The sequence below is a fragment of the Salvelinus alpinus genome, chromosome 4 (assembly GCF_045679555.1).
Source record: "Salvelinus alpinus chromosome 4, SLU_Salpinus.1, whole genome shotgun sequence".
NCBI lineage: Eukaryota > Metazoa > Chordata > Actinopteri > Salmoniformes > Salmonidae > Salvelinus > Salvelinus alpinus.
Window position 1 is genome coordinate 90,488,639 of NC_092089.1, and position 16,075 is coordinate 90,504,713.

A 16,075-nucleotide genomic window follows, 5' to 3' on the forward strand; every position below is an offset into this window, starting at 1 on the left:
CGATCCTAACTAGACTGCAGTAGCCTAACAACACCACAATGCAACGATCCTAACTAGACTGCAGTAGCCTACAACACCACAATGCAACTATCCTAACTAGACTGCAGTAGCCTACAACACCACAATGCAACGATCCTAACTAGACTGCAGTAGCCTACAACACCACAATGCAACTATCCTAACTAGACTGCAGTAGCCTACAACACCACAATGCAACGATCCTAACTAGACTGCAGTAGCCTACAACACCACAATGCAACGATCCTAACTAGACTGCAGTAGCCTACAACACCACAATGCAACTATCCTAACTAGACTGCAGTAGCCTACAACACCACAATGCAACTATCCTAACTAGACTGCAGTAGCCTACAACACCACAATGCAACTATCCTAACTAGACTGCAGTAGCCTACAACACCACAATGCAACGATCCTAACTAGACTGCAGTAGCCTACAACACCACAATGCAACGATCCTAACTAGACTGCAGTAGCCTACAACACCACAATGCAACTATCCTAACTAGACTGCAGTAGCCTACAACACCACAATGCAACGATCCTAACTAGACTGCAGTAGCCTACAACACCACAATGCAACTATCCTAACTAGACTGCAGTAGCCTAACAACACCACAATGCAACGATCCTAACTAGACTGCAGTAGCCTACAACAGCACAATGCAATGAATGACTCTATTACTGTTTTCAAGTGAGTACCAAATTCTACTCTAGGCTGCAGTGAAAATGGGATTTGAAGGTTTCATTTGGACCAGTTGTGGGTCTAGTCTGGACAGTTTATAAGGTCTAGAAAGGAATAGTAGCAGGCCAGTCTGACTGTATTTTTTACTTCTGATACTGATGCGCTGTCCAAGTCTTCCTGTAATAATGTGGCCACATACTGTACGCTCCCGGCAGGCCCAGTTATTAAGGATAGTTTAGCACACGCTCGGCCTCCTCTCTAATCCCGGCAGGCCCAGTTATTAAGGATAGCTTAGCACACGCTCGGCCTCCTCTCTAATCCCAGCGGCTGTTCCTTGCGCACCTAGAACCGAACGCTTCAATATAACCAAAATATTTATAATTTAACTTCTAAAAATGTATGACCTTTTATATGTGGCATAAACACAACCAGTCACATTTTAAATTGGATAAATCTAGTTCAAACGTCTCCAGTAGGCATACACTTGTTCATCCGAAATATAATTCCAGCGTCCTTAAAATGACTTGACAAAAAATTGGCAAAATTGGCAAAAATTGGGGGGAAAAAGGGGCTAATCCTTAAACAATGGCTTGATTTACCTTTGATATTACCCTAATAAAGTCTAGAAACGTTTGTGAAGGTTTGGTGTGGTGTGGCTACTATTAAGCTTTAGCTACTGCAAGCCTATGATATGAAGGCAGTGAGCACAGGCGCGCTACAACTGACTCCGATGGTGGAACTTGACGTGAGGAAGAATATTTCTGGCCTATGAAAGTTACTCATATAATCTACCAATATAATGCTTATCAATATACAAAATATTCTGATAGAAATATATTAATATCATACAGTGGATATGGATGCAACGTCCTGATGCATTTAGTGCATCAAATCGCTGATAGCTGAACTTCGAGGTGGACAATAAGATAACTACAGAGTTGATTTTCCTTCCATTCGCTCTTGAAGATAGGCTAGCCAGGTGTATTGATGGTTACCCAGTGGGGTGATGGGAGTAGCGTAAAACAATAGTTTGAGCAGAGAAACAGGATGGTCCTACTTAAGATTGCTTAAGAAGATACAGTTGAAGTCGGAAGTTTACATACACCTTAGCCAAATACATTTCAATTCTGTTTTTCACACTTCCTGACATTTAATCCGAATAAAAATTCCCTGTTTTAGGTCAGTTAGGATCACCACTTTATTTTAAGAATGTGAAATGTCAGACTAATAGTAGAGAGAATGATTTATTTCAGCTTTAATTTCTTTAATTACATTCCCAGTGTGTCAGAAGTTTACATACACTCAATTAGTATTAGGTAGCATTGCCTTTAAATTGTTTAACTTGGGTCAAATGTTTCAGTTGTTTCAGGTAGCCTTCCACAAGCTTCCCACAGTAAGTTGGGTGAATTTTGGCCCATTCCTCCTGACAGAGCTGGTGTAACTGAGTCAGGTTTGTAGGCCTCTTTGCTCGCACACGCTTTTTAATTTCTTCCCACAAATGTTCTATAGTATTGAGTTCAGGGCTTTGTGATGGCCACTCCAATACCTTGAATTGTTGTCCTTACGCCATTTTACCACAACTTTAGAAGTATGCTTAGGGTCATTGTCCATTTGGAAGACCCGTTTGTGACCAAGCTTTAACTTCCTGACTGATGTCTTGAGATGTTGCTTCAATATATCCACATAATTTCCCTTCTTCATGATGCCATCTATTTTGTGAAGTGCACCAGTCCCTCCTGCAGCAAAGCACCCCCACAACATAATGCGTCCACCCCCGTGCTTCACGGTTGGGATTGTGTTCTTTGGCTTGCAAGCCTCCCCCTTTTTCCTCCAAACATAACGATGGTCATTATGGCCAAACAGTTCTATTTTTGTTTCATCAGACCAGAGGACATTTCTCCAAAAAGTATGATCTTTGTCCCCATGTGCAGTTGCAAACCGTAGTCTGGCTTTTTTATGATGGTTTTGGAGCAGTGGCTTCTTCCTTGCTGAGCGGCCTTTCAGGTTATGTCGATATAGGACTCGTTTAATTAGCCTATCAGAAGCTTCTAAAGTCATGACATAATTTTCTGGAATTTTCCAAGCTGTTTAAAAGGCACAGTCAACTTAGTGTCATGCACAAAGTAGATGTCCTAACCGACTTGCCAAAACTATAGTTTGTTAACAAGAAATTTGTGGAGTGGTTGAAAAATGAGTTTTAATGATCCCAACCTAAGTGTATGTAAACTTCTGACTTGAACTGTATGTAGTGTGTGTACAGCAGTGGCCAAAAGTTTTGAGAATGACACAAATATTAATTTTCACAAAGTTTGCTGCATCAGTGTCATTAGATAATTTTGTCAGATGTTACTATGGAATACTGAAGTATAATTACAAGCATTTCATAAGTGTCAAAGGCTTTTATTGACAATTACATGAAGTTGATGCAAAGAGTCAATATTTGCAGTGTTGACCCTTCTTTTTCAAGACCTGTGCAATCTGCCCTGGCATGCTGTCAATTAACTTCTGGGCCACATCCTGACTGATGGCATTCCATTCTTGCATAATCAATGCTTTGAGTTTGTCAGAATTTGTGGGTTTTTGTTTGTCCACACGCATCTTGAGGATTGACCACAAGTTCTCAAATGGGACTAAGGTCTGGGGAGTTTCCTGGCCATGGACTCAAAATATCTATGTTTTGTTCCCCGAGCCACTTAGTTATCACTTTTGCCTTACGGCAAGGTGCTCCATCATGCTGGAACAGGCATTGTTCGTCACCAAACTGTTCCTGGATGGTTGGGAGAAGAAGTTGCTCTCGGAGGATGTGTAGGTACCATCCTTTATTTATGGCTGTGTTCTTAGGAAAAAGTGTGAGTGAGCCCACTCCCTTGGCTGAGAATCAACCCCACACATGAATGGTCTCATGATGCTTTACTGTTGGCATGACACAGGACTGATGGTAGCGCTCACCTTGTCTTCTCCGGACAAGCTTTTTTCCGGATGCCCCAAACAATCGGAAAGGGGATTCATCAGAGAAAATGACTTTACCCCAGTCCTCAGCAGTCCAAACCCTGTACCTTTTACAGAATATTAGTCTGTCCCTGATGTTTTTCCTGGAGAGAAGTGGCTTCTTTGCTGCCCTTCTTGACACCAGGCCATTCTCCAAAAGTCTTCACCTCACTGTGCGTACAGATGCACTCACACCTGTCTGCTGCCATTCCTGAGCAAGCTCTGTACTGGTGGTGCCCCGATCCTGCAGCTGAATCAACTTAATGGAGACGTCCTGGCGCGTGCTGGACTTTCTTGGGTGCCCTGAAAGCCTTCTTCACAAAAATTGAACCGCTCTCCTTGAAGTTCTTGATGATCCGATAAATGGTTGATTTAGGTACAATCTTACTGGCAGGAATATCCTTGCCTGTGAAGCCCTTATTGTGCAAAGCAATGATGATGGCATGTGTTTCCTTGCAGGTAACCATGGTTGAATGGTTCCAAGCACCACCCTCCTTTTGAAGCTTCCAGTCTGTTATTCAAACTCAATCAGCGTGACAGAGTGATCTCCAGCCTTGTCCTCGTCAACACTCACACCTGTGATAACAAGAGAATCACTGACATGATGTCAGCTGGTTCTTATGTGGCAGGGCTGAAATGCATTGGAAATGTTTTTGGGGGGGATTCAGTTCATTTGAATGGCAAACGAGGAACTTTGCTATTCATCTGATCACTCTTCATAACATTCTGGAGTATATGCAAATTGCCATCATACAAACATGATTCCATATACATATATATATCCACTTTGAACAGAATGATCTATTTTGGATGAAATTTGAATAATATTGTTGGAGAGAGAAAGACTGACATCATGTCCGCCTGCACACTGATTTAAAGCAACAATATTCAAGTGATATGCAGTTTTAAAACTATACAGCTGAAACTACATTTTTCGCTATTAAAAAGTAAGGTGACCACCGGAAAACAGATGGAGGTGTGTAAAATAGACCTGCATCCAGTCCTTATATTACTCTACCACATACTGCAGCAGATGTAGGGATCACAATGGAAAAAAGGTCAGACTTGCGCAATCCCTGTCACTTTTAAATTATTTGTGTATTTTTTACTGACAAATACAAATCAATCCAAACTGTGCTGCAGCAATTTAATAAACGGAAAGAGACATCTGTTACAAAACAGCAAAACGTTTAATGACATTCAGAGATTGTCACGCCGAGCCTTCTATACTGGGTAAGACCATAAAAGTAGGGAGGGATGTATTTTCTGTTTGTTTCAGATTGACGTAGTCTGTTTATTGTGGTGTTGAAAACGGAAAACATGATATTACAGTCTTTCCCAATTGTTTACACACTAAAACTGGCCCATGAGGCCCGATGACCTGAACCCGTATCTCATTTAGCAGAACCAGACACCAAATCTGCAATACTACTGGCCCATGAAGCCCGATGACCTGAACCTGTATCTCATTTAGCAGAACCAGACACCAAATCTGCAATGCTACTGGCCCATGAGGCCCGATGACCTGAACCTGTATCTCATTTAGCAGAACCAGACACCAAATCTGCAATACTACTGGCTCATGAGGCCCGATGACCTGAACCCGTATCTCATTTAGCAGAACCAGACACCAAATCTGCAATACTACTGGCCCATGAGGCCCGATGACCTGAACCCGTATCTCATTTAGCAGAACCAGACATCAAATCTGCAATACTACTGGCTCATGAGGCCCGATGACCTGAACCCGTATCTCATTTAGCAGAACCAGACACCAAATCTGCAATACTACTGGCCCATGAGGCCCGATGACCTGAATCCGTATCTCATTTAGCAGAACCAGACACCAAATCTGCAATACTACTGGCCCATGAGGCCCGATGACCTGAACCTGTATCTCATTTAGCAGAACCAGACACCAAATCTGCAATACTACTGGCACATGTTTTGCTTTACACTCAGATTGCAATTCTATAATAAACATTTGGCAAAACACAAAACACACAATTCTCTACCTTTGGCACTACCTTCACAAATCTCTTGTCTGAAAATGAAAAGCATACACTGTTGAACAAGCTCAATTATCAATTAGTCCCTTCCACTCTACACATGGACAAACACTAATTGCGTAAATGTTCACTTTGCAATCAGACCTTTGGTATGGATGAAAAGGCCGCAGGAGAGTACACCTGTGTTTCGAGAACAATGGAAGCAAACGTGGCAGAGAGAAATGGAGGTGGGGGCACAGATGGGGGTAGAGGTGGGGGCACAGTTGGGGGTAGAGGTGGGGGCACAGTTGGGGGTAGAGATGGAGGTGGGGGCACAGTTGGGGGTAGAGGTGGGGGCACAGTTGGGGGTAGAGATGGAGGTGAGGGCACAGTTGGGGGTAGAGGTGGGGGTAGAGGTGGGGGCACAGTTGGGGGTAGAGATGGAGGTGGGGGCAGAGTTGGGGGTACAATTGGGGGTAGAGGTGGGGGTACAGTTGGGGGTAGAGGTGGGGGCACAGTTGGGGGTAGAGGTGGGGGCACAGTTGGGGGTAGAGGTGGGGGCACAGTTGGGGGTAGAGGTGGGGGCACAGTTGGGGGTAGAGGTGGGGGCACAGTTGGGGTTAGAGGTGGGGGCACAGTTGGGGGTAGAGGTGGGGGTAGAGGTGGGGGCACAGTTGGGGGTAGAGGTGGAGGTGGAGGTGTGGGTACAGTTGGGGTAGAGGTGGAGGTGGGGGCACAGTTGGGGGTAGAGGTGGAGGTGGGGGTAGAGGTGGGGGCACAGTTGGGGGTAGAGGTGGAGGTGGGGGTAGAGGTGAGGGCACAGTTGGGGGTAGAGGTGGAGGTGGGGGTACAGTTGGGGTAGAGGTGGAGGTGGGGGCATAGTTGGGGGTAGAGGTGTGGGTACAATTGGGGTAGAGGTGGAGGTGGGGGCACAGTTGGGGGTAGAGGTGGGGGCACAGTTGGGGGTAGAGGTGGGGGTACAGGTGGGGGTAGAGGTGGGGGCACAGTTGGGGGTAGAGGTGGAGGAAGACCAAGAACAAGGAGAGTGATCTCTGATGAATTTCGGGCAACTCTGCTGGACCATGTGGCCAATCTGAGCCGCTTCACCGCAGCCTACATCATCCGGACGTTCCAAAACGAGAACAGGTTTGTACTGCAGACATTGGACCTCTCTACCACCTTTACTACTTGACAGTAGAACAATGCAAAGCACCGTAAAGACTGTAGATTACAATACATACTGTAGAGGGAAACAAAGTCAATGTCTCATGTATTTCTGAATGAAATTGAGTTGTACCAGCCCCCCCCACACCCCCCAGTCAATTTTGATCTATCCTTTCCTGCTTCCTGTCACAGCCTTCATGATGAGACCCTCAGAGAGCCTCAGTAAGATGACAGTAGTCCTGTGTCCAGTGGGGGGGGGGGGGGGGGGTAAATGGCCATAATTAAGGCATCTTCAGGCCTCCACGCAATACAAAAAGTTGAATAAATCAAATATAAACCATCACAATAAATCCATTATTTATTCTAGACAGGTCTAAAGAATCATTATGATGTGAAGAAAATGTATTTCAGAAGAGCTGAATATGAGTTTTCCTGCTGTATGTTATCTGGTTATGCTCCATGCCATTTGGCTGTAGGCTTCTTCATTTAGCTGACTAGATATGCGGTGGGCAGCCTAGTGGTTAGAGCGTTGGACTAGTAACCGAAAGGTTGCTAGAGAGAATCCCTGAGCTGACAAGGTAAACATCTGTCCTTCTGCCCCTGAGCAAGGCAGTTAACCCACTGTCATGACGGCCTTCCCCGGTAGGCCGTCTTTGTAAATAAGAATTTGTTCTTAAACTGACTTGCTTAGTTAAATAAAGGTCAAAAATAATAATAAAATAAGTCCTGTGTCAATATTTTATAGTAAGAAGAATATAATTTAATTTACCTGAATAGTTTTCCCATTCTGGATGGAGTGCGCATATGAAGTGGCTATGCAGAGTGTAAAAGCGATCATTTGAAACAGGTCCTAAATGATCTATTGTTATTTGGAAACTTAGAATGTGTTCGAAATCAAAACTGGCCAAACTGAGCAATCGGGGGAGAACGGCCTTGGTCAGGGAGGTGACCAAGAACCCTATGGTCACTCTGACAGAGCTCCAGAGTTCCTCTGTGGAGACGGGAGAACCTTCCAGAAGGCCCTGCATGATGCGACATTACAGGCTACTGATGATTTTGAGAAAGTCACAAAAAAAACAACTATTGTTCTCAGGCTGTACATGCTGTTCTCTCATCAAGAGATCATGTTTTCACCCATCAGACTACTCTCGATGTAATATTGTCTTTACTAATATGTCAAATGAGTTTCAATTTAGAATGACCCATTATCAAATGGAGGCAGGAAGCCGGGCAGAGGGGGGGGGGGGGGGGGGGAATCATCCATATGCACTCGAATAGGAAATGGAGACCGCTTTCCCACCGGTTCACTTTACGCCTTGGGCTATCCAACCTTGTTCCTGTAGCTACCCAGTACTCTGTATGTCGTGGGCTATCCAACCTTGTTCCTGTAGCTACCCAGTACTCTGTATGTCGTGGGCTATCCAACCTTGTTCCTGTAGCTACCCAGTACTCTGTATGTCGTGGGCTATCCAACCTTGTTCCTGTAGCTACCCAGTACTCTGTATGTCGTGGGCTATCCAACCTTGTTCCTGTAGCTACCCAGTACTCTGTATGTCGTGGGCTCTCCTACCTTGTTCCTGTAGCTACCCAGTACTCTGTATGTCGTGGGCTATCCAACCTTGTTCCTGTAGCTACCCAGTACTCTGTATGTCGTGGGCTCTCCAACCTTGTTCCTGTAGCTACCCAGTACTCTGTATGTCGTGGGCTATCCAACCTTGTTCCTGTAGCTACCCAGTACTCTGTATGTCGTGGGCTATCCAACCTTGTTCCTGTAGCTACCCAGTACTCTGTATGTCGTGGGCTCTCCTACCTTGTTCCTGTAGCTACCCAGTACTCTGTATGTCGTGGGCTCTCCAACCTTGTTCCTGTAGCTACCCAGTACTCTGTATGTCGTGGGCTATCCAACCTTGTTCCTGTAGCTACCCAGTACTCTGTATGTCGTGGGCTATCCAACCTTGTTCCTGTAGCTACCCAGTACTCTGTATGTCGTGGGCTCTCCTACCTTGTTCCTGTAGCTACCCAGTACTCTGTATGTCGTGGGCTATCCAACCTTGTTCCTGTAGCTACCCAGTACTCTGTATGTCGTGGGCTATCCAACCTTGTTCCTGTAGCTACCCAGTACTCTGTATGTCGTGGGCTCTCCAACCTTGTTCCTGTAGCTACCCAGTACTCTGTATGTCGTGGGCTATCCAACCTTGTTCCTGTAGCTACCCAGTACTCTGTATGTCGTGGGCTCTCCAACCTTGTTCCTGCAGCTACCCAGTACTCTGTATGTCGTGGGCTCTCCAACCCTGTTCCTGTAGCTACCCAGTACTCTGTATGTCGTGGGCTCTCCTACCTTGTTCCTGTAGCTACCCAGTACTCTGTATGTCATGGGCTCTCCAACCTTGTTCCTGTAGCTACCCAGTACTCTGTATGTCATGGGCTCTCCAACCTTGTTCCTGTAGCTACCCAGTACTCTGTATGCCGTGGGCTCTCCAACCTTGTTCCTGTAGCTACCCAGTACTCTGTATGTCGTGGGCTCTCCAACCCTGTTCCTACTCAGTACTCTGTATGTCGTGGGCTCTCCTACCCTGTTCCTGTAGCTACCCAGTACTCTGTATGTCGTGGGCTCTCCAACCTTGTTCCTGCAGCTACCCAGTGCGTAGTTTTGCGAAACAAAAAATTAAGTCTGTTTGGGAACATCGATAGTAACATGTTTTATCATGACAAAACATATTTCATTCAAATGTTGACAGCTCCTCTCTCTGCGTGCCGGAGAGAAAGGAATGAAGGAGAGAGAGGAGGACATGGAAACACACGGTGGGGGATTTCTGTAGCTGAAGGTAATACTGTCAGTCTATTCATTATTAAAATAAAATGCCCCACTATTCAAAATGAAATACAAATTCACTCTAATTGTAGGCTAACTCTGTAAACCGCCCTGCATAATTAATGAACCAACAACATAGCTCGGTCTATACGTTCTCTCCCAGTCTCATGGATAGATAATTTGTAGCGTAGTCCATCCAGCATGCATAATAAAACAATCCAGACAAAGGTGATTACTAGAATGTTTTTCAGTTTGAGTATAAAGTGCATTCGGAAAGTATTCAGGCCCTTTGACTTTTTCGAAAATGTTGTTACGTTACAGCCTTATTCTAGAATGGATGACATTATTTTTTTTAAGTATCTGAAAAGGTTTTTAGAATTTTCTTTTGCAAATTTATACAAATTTAAAAAAATCTGAAATACCTTTATTTACAGAGGTATTCAGAACCTTTGCTATGAAACTCGAAATTGAGCTCCGGTGCATTCTGTTCCCATTGATCATCCTCGAGATGTTTCAACAACTTTATTGGAGTCCACCTGTGTAAAATTCAATTGATTGGACATGATTTGGAAAGGCACACACATGTCTATATAAAAGGTCCCACAGTTAACGGTGCATGTCAGAGCAAAAACCAAGCCATGAGTGGAAGTAATTGTCTGTAGAGGTCCGAGACCGGATTGTGTCGCGGCACAGATCTGGGGAAGGGTACCAAAACATTTCTGCAGCATTGTAGGTCCACAAGAACACAGTGGCCTCCATTATTCTTAAATGGAAGAAGTTTGGAATCACCAAGACTCTTCCTAGAGCTGGCTTCCCGGCCAAACTGAGCAATCGGGGGAGAAGGGCCTTGGTCAGGGAGGTGACCAAGAACACTATAGTCACTGACAGAGCTCCAGAGTTCCTCTGTGGAGATGGGAGAACCTTCCAGAAGGACAACCATCTCTGCAGCACTCCACCAATCAGGCTTTATGATAGAGTGGCCAGACGGAAGCCACTCCTCAGTAAAAGGCACATGACAGCCGGTTTGGAATTTGCCAAAAGGCAGCTAATGGACTTTCAGACCATGAGAAACAATTTTCTCTGGACTGATGAAACCAAGATTGAAGTCTTTGGCCTGAATGCCAAACATCACGTCTGGAGGAAACATGGCACTATCCCCACTGTGAAGCATGGGGGTGGTAGCATTATGTTGTGGGGATGTTTTTTCAGCGGCAGGGACTTTGAGACTAGTCAGGATCAAGGGAACGATGAACAGTGCAAAGTACAGAGAAATCCTTGATGAAAATCTGCTCCAGAGTGCTCAGAACCTCAGACTGGGGTGAAGGTTCACCTTCCAACAGGACAACGACCTTAAGCACACAGTCAAGACAGGACTGGCTTCGGGACAAGTCTCTGAATGTCCTTAAGTGGCCCAGCCAGACCCCGGACTTGAACCCGATCGAACATCTCTGGAGTGACCTGAATATAGCTGTGCAGCGATGCTTCCCATCCAACCTGACAGAGCTTGAGAGGATCTGCAGAGAACATTTTGAGAAATTCCCTAAACACAGGTGTGCCAAGCTTGTAGCTTCATACCTAAGCAGACTTGAGGCTGTAATCCCTACCAAAGGTGCTTCAACAAAGTACTGAGTAAAGGGTATGAATACGTATGTAAATGTGATATTTCAGTTTTCTATTTGTAAATACATTTGAGAAAAAAAACTATTGTGTGTAGATTGTTGAGGGGGAAAACGATTTAATCCATTTTAGAATAAGGCTTTAAAGTAACAAAATGTGGAAAAAGTGAAAGGGGTCTGAATACTTTCCCAATGCACTGTAGGCTAGACCAATTATGTACCAAAGACATCTTAAATCATTCATGTTTTATGTTTGTCTGCCAATGCGTAACATGCAGTCGGCTATGTATTGTATAACAATCATTATTTTAATTGTTTAAGCTTTACTATGCATATGTTTTCAATGAATCAGCACCTTAGAAAGCAAGGATTTCCTTCCAGAGAGACATCAGGGATTGTAACATGCTCTGTTTCACGTAAACATGGCTGTCTGGGGATATACTGTCCATTTCGTTGTATTAGGCTGTGAAACAACATCCAAAAGGAACCATGTTTTCACACTCAGTTTCAAACTGTTGTTGAATTTCTATCTTCAAATTGATCAATCACAGTGAGGTGAGTTTTACAAGTGATTGATGTGATTGCATTTATATTCATGTCAGAGGGGTTAGAGCAGGGTTGCCCAACCCTCTTCCTGGAGATCTACTGTCCTGTAGGTTATCAGTCCAACCCTCTTCCTGGAGATCTACTGTCCTGTAGGTTATCAGTCCAACCCTTTTCCTGGAGATCTACTGTCCTGTAGGTTCTCAGTCCAACCCTCTTCCTGGAGATCTACTGTCCTGTAGGTTCAGTCCAACCCTCTTCCTGGAGATCTACTGTCCTGTAGGTTCTCAGTCCAACCCTCTTCCTGGAGATCTACTGTCCTGTAGGTTATCAGTCCAACCCTCTTCCTGGAGATCTACTGTCCTGTAGGTTTTCAGTCCAACCCTCTTCCTGGAGATCTACTGTCCTGTAGGTTATCAGTTCAACCCTCTTCCTGGAGATCTACTGTCCTGTAGGTTATCAGTCCAACCCTCTTCCTGGAGATCTACTGTCCTGTGGGTTATCAGTCCAACCCTCTTCCTGGAGATCTACTGTCCTGTAGGTTATCAGTCCAACCCTCTTCCTGGAGATCTACCGTCCTGTAGGTTATCAGCCCAACCCTCTTCCTGGAGATCTACTGTCCTGTGGGTTTTCAGTCCAACCCTCTTCCTGGAGATCTACTGTCCTGTAGGTTATCAGCCCAACCCTCTTCCTGGAGATCTACTGTCCTGTAGGTTTTCAGTCCAACCCTCTTCCTGGAGATCTACTGTCCTGTAGGTTATCAGTCCAACCCTCTTCCTGGAGATCTACTGTCCTGTAGGTTTTCAGTCCAACCCTCTTCCTGGAGATCTACTGTCCTGTAGGTTATCAGCCCAACCCTCTTCCTGGAGATCTACTGTCCTGTAGGTTTTCAGTCCAACCCTCTTCCTGGAGATCTACTGTCCTGTAGGTTATCAGTCCAACCCTCTTCCTGGAGATCTACTGTCCTGTAGGTGTTCAGTCCAACCCTCTTCCTGGAGATCTACTGTCCTGTAGGTTATCAGCCCAACCCTCTTCCTGGAGATCTACTGTCCTGTAGGTTTTCAGTCCAACCCTAATTTAGCATATCTGATTCAGCTAGTTAAGGTCTTGTTGAGCAGCTAATTAGGAAGAGGGTTGGACTGATAACCTACAGGACAGTAGATCTCCAGGAAGAGGGTTGGGCTGATAACCTACAGGACGGTAGATCTCCAGGAAGAGGGTTGGACTGATAACCTACAGGACAGTAGATCTCCAGGAAGAGGGTTGGACTGATAACCCACAGGACAGTAGATCTCCAGGAAGAGGGTTGGACTGATAACCTACAGGACAGTAGATCTCCAGGAAGAGGGTTGGACTGATAACCTACAGGACAGTAGATCTCCAGGAAGAGGGTTGGACTGATAACCTACAGGACAGTAGATCTCCAGGAAGAGGGTTGGACTGATAACCTACAGGACAGTAGATCTCCAGGAAGAGGGTTGGACTGATAACCTACAGGACAGTAGATCTCCAGGAAGAGGGTTGGGCTGATAACCTACAGGACAGTAGATCTCCAGGAAGAGGGTTGGGCTGATAACCTACAGGACAGTAGATCTCCAGGAAGAGGGTTGGACTGATAACCTACAGGACAGTAGATCTCCAGAGAGAGGGTTGGACTGAACCTACAGGACAGTAGATCTCCAGGAAGAGGGTTGGGCAGCCCTGGGTTAGAGGGACAATAAAGTCCTGAGACCATTAGCGACCTGATGATCGTTAGCGAGCTAGGGTACTACTACGACTCATAACCAGAGTGGATAAGAAAAGATTAACGCGACTCAAAGGTCACGTGGAATTTGACATGTGAAGGGGGATCTATCCCTTCACAACCCTCCACCCAGGAAGCGTGTCGTTGTCAGGGCCATAGACAGTCACCGCAGAGCACCAGGGAAATGGAAGTTGACATGGGCTAGATCCCCCTTCACTTCACAACCCTCCACCCAGGAAGCGTGTCGTTGTCAGGGCCATAGACAGTCACCGCAGAGCACCAGGGAAATGGAAGTTGACGCCTTTGCTTTTTTTTTTTTTAATCTCTATCCAATCAGATGACCTCCTCACATCCACCTGGTGTTGTCTGCCCCATGAGGCCTTCTGTCTATCCCCCTTCTTTATCCCTCTCTATTCACCCTCTCCCCTCCCCTCTCTCCCTCTTTGCTCCACTCCTCTCCCCTCCCTCCTCTAAACTCTCCCCCCTGCTCTCTCCTTCTCCTCTCCCCTCCCTCCCCACTCAACTCTCCCCTCTGCTCTCTCCATCTTTGCTCCTTCTCCTCTCCCCTCCCCACTCAACTCTCCCCTCTTCGCTCCACTCCTCTCCCCTCCTCTCAACTCTCCCCTCTGCTCTCTCCATCTTTGCTCCTTCTCCTCTCCCCTCCCCACTCAACTCTCCCCTCTTTGCTCCACTCCTCTCCCTCCTCTCAACTCTCCCCTCTGCTCTCTCCATCTTTGCTCCTTCTCCTCTCCCCTCCCCACTCAACTCTCCCCTCTTTGCTCCACTCCTCTCCCTCCTCTCAACTCTCCCCTCTGCTCTCTCCATCTTTGCTCCTTCTCCTCTCCTCGCCCCTTTTTCCCTTTTTGCTCCTTCTCCTCTCCCCTCCCCTCTTTGCTCCTTCTCCCCTCCCTCCCCTCTCCTCTCAACTCTCTCCACGAAGAAGCAATGTTTATCTGGAAAATTCAACACAAAAGGTTGCAATGTCATAGTCGATATGTCACGGCTACCATACTATTAAGTCCTGGAAATCTCCGAGAGACATTTGTGTTTGTGTGTATGTGTGTGTGACCTCGGGGGGGGGGGGCTGAAGGAATTATGTAATGCAAATGCAATCCCTATTGTGAAGAGGTTATGTCTCGTCGAGGGGGGACAGAAACTCAACCTGCAGACATCAACCCTTTTGTGTTTTCTACGATATAATGGGAGAGATGTAATGTGCATGCCTGGGTGCTCGTGGCGGTCAGTGGCGATGTGTCAGAGCGTCACGTCCCCACACTCCCCCAACCACCCCCCCAGCACGTCGTCAGCCCTATAGAGACGCTAGACGACGGTGGTAAATTGGCAAAGCGACTAAATGTGACAGCAGAAGTCATTTAAAAAAAAAAGTGTTTTTTTCCCCCCTTTCTCTCCCCTTCAGCACATCACAATGAGTACTTCAATTTCAACTGATGTGATTTATCTTAGGGCAAATCCCACTGATTCACTCGGTGGGAATCGGATGGAGGAGAGAGCGAGAGAGAGCGAGAGAGAGAGAGAGGGGGAGAGCGGGAGATGTAGAGATGGAGAGAGGTAAAGCTAGAGGGGGATCTAAATCAAATCAAAAACAAATCAAATTGTATTTGTCACATGCGCCGAATACAACAGGTTTAGACCTTACCGTGAAATACTTACTTACAAGCCCTTTAACCAACAATTCAGTTAAAGAAATAGCATTAATAAAATATTTACTAAATAAACTCAAATCAATCAAAAAGTAACTGTTAATTGTTATTGGTCACATACACGTGTTTAGCAGATGTTATTGCGGGTGTAGCAGAATGCTTGTGTTTCTAGCTCCGACAGTCCAGTAATATCTAACAGTGATATCGAACAGTGATATCTAACAGTGATATCTAACAGTGATATCTAACAGTGATATGTAACAGTGATGTCTAACAGTGATATCTAATTGATATCTCACAGTGATATCTAACAGTGATATCTAACAGTGATATCTAACAGTGATATCTAATTGATATCTAATTGATATCTAACAGTAATATCTAACAGTGATATCTAACAGTGATATCTAACAGTGATATCTAACAGTGATATCTAACAGTAATATCTAATTGATATCTCACAGTGATATCTCACAGTGATATCTCACAGTGATATCTAACAGTGATCTCTAACAGTGATATCTAACAGTGATATCTAACAGTGATATCTAACAGTGATATGTAACAGTAATAGCTAAGTGATATCTAACAGTGATATCTAACAATTTCACAACAATACACACAAATCTAAAGTAAAGGAACGGAATTAAGAATATATAAATATTGGGCGAGCAATGTCAGAGCAGCATAAGACTTAAAATAGTAGAATAGGAAAGAGTACAGTATATACATATGAGATGAGTAATGCAGAATATGTAAACATTATTCAAATGACTGGTGTTCCATTATTAGTGGCCAGTGATTCCAAGTCTATGAATATAGGGCATATACTACTGTTGTGTCGTCTGCAAAC